The sequence below is a fragment of the Apteryx mantelli genome, chromosome Z (genome assembly GCF_036417845.1).
Source record: "Apteryx mantelli isolate bAptMan1 chromosome Z, bAptMan1.hap1, whole genome shotgun sequence".
NCBI lineage: Eukaryota > Metazoa > Chordata > Aves > Apterygiformes > Apterygidae > Apteryx > Apteryx mantelli.
Genome location: NC_090020.1, coordinates 50,933,694 through 50,935,420, shown reverse-complemented (window position 1 = coordinate 50,935,420; position 1,727 = coordinate 50,933,694).

Below are 1,727 nucleotides of genomic sequence, written 5' to 3'. Positions count from 1 at the left end.
GGCCGCGGGGCAGGGGGCGGCGAGGCGAGGCGCGGCGCGGCGGGCGGCGAGGGCAGCGGCGGGCGGCGCGGAGCTGCGCTCCGGAGCGCCCTCGTTGCTAGGCGAGCGGAGCGGGAGGCAGCGGCCCCGCGGCGGGGTCCGTGTGCCGGCTCGGTGCGGCGCGGCTGCCTGGGGCTGCGCGGCGCCCAGACCCTCCGGAGCCGGAATGGCAATGAGTGTTTACACGTCAAAACTACGAAAGCCATCCTGACGTCAAATGTACCTGGCCCCCGAGCTGGGTGGTAATTCCCCAGGGGGCGGGCGAGCGAGCGGGAGGAGTGTGCTAAAATAAGCAGGAGGGACGCACGCATGTGGAAGCGGCGGGGGGGAGAAGCAGGGCCCGCCGCGCCCCGGAGCTGCCCCCCCCGCCGCCGCCGCGGCGCCCCCGCTGCCGGCTGTGCGCGGGGGCCCGCGGCGAGCCCTGCCGCCCGGACAGCACAGCCCCCCGCGGCTTCCACGCGGGTCGACTTCGCCGGGGCGGCTGCCCCAGACAGAGATTTTTAGCGCGGCCGGAGCAGAAGCGGCCGCGTGACAGGGGCAGTGACACGCGGTGGCTGCGGGCACAGGGTGATGCTGCGGCTCCCCGGCCGCGGGCGGAAGGAGAGGGAGAAGCACACGGGCGCCTTCACCCCAGCCTGACGGAGCCATTCCTGCGCTTCCCAGCGCCCCGGGGCTGCTCGGTGACCCTGCCGGGTGGTGACCGGCCGTGACCGTGAGGGGCTGCTGCTCAGCGGCTGCTCCCAGGCTCTGGCGAGCCGCCCCTGTGGCGGCCGTTAGGGGCCGGCGCGGCGCGGCGCCCCCCACCGGCCTCCCTCCTCACAGCACGCGTCCGGCCTGAGGCGCGGGGGGGCACTGCCCTTCCTCGCCCTGATTTATTTTTTAAATAAGGCAGCACTCGAACTGGGACCGTGTGTGGCGGCAGGCTGCTCGCACTGCCTGCTCAGGGACATACAGCTGCTCTGTGCTTGGGGTTTTGCGGGATTTTTTGTGTGTGTATGTGGTTTTTTTAAATATATACAATCTGTAAGATTCATCCTGAGCTGACGATTAGAAATGAGTAAAGATTTGTCATCTCATTAAAACCAAACTCTTCGTGATGTGATTTTTTTTTTTTTTTTTTTTTTTAGCTTTTAGATGTCGTTGGGAGGAGCTGTGCTCAAATCTGAGCATCGTTACAAGAGGAAAGCTGGGAAAATAAAACATTTTTCAATTAAGCTAATAACCCAGGACCAACTGTGCAGTAATGCTTGATTAATGCACATCGTCCCCTGATACTTCCAACACACTGTAGGTATGCTGCATTAATTGGCACTGCTACCCGGTCTGATTATATAACAAGTACCTATTTCCTGAAATACAATTATTCTTTTTAAAATTATTATTATTATTATTATTATTATTACATCCAGTGGTCTGCATGTTGCATTTCTCAGAAAATATTGGAATTTGTTAAATGTTAATTTATTTCTATAGTTTCATTTTTTATCTACATATCCCTTCTCCTTCTATTTTATTTTGCTTTCCTGCTGCACTTCCACTGTCTTTTCTCTCCTCACATTTCAGAAAACTTCTCTAAAAATTTCCTAATATTCCATAAATGCTCTTGCTTCTACCTCCAGAACTAAACCTTTCAGCAGTTTCTGTTTATAGTTAGCTACATTTAATTGCTTGATTCTTCCAACTTACTT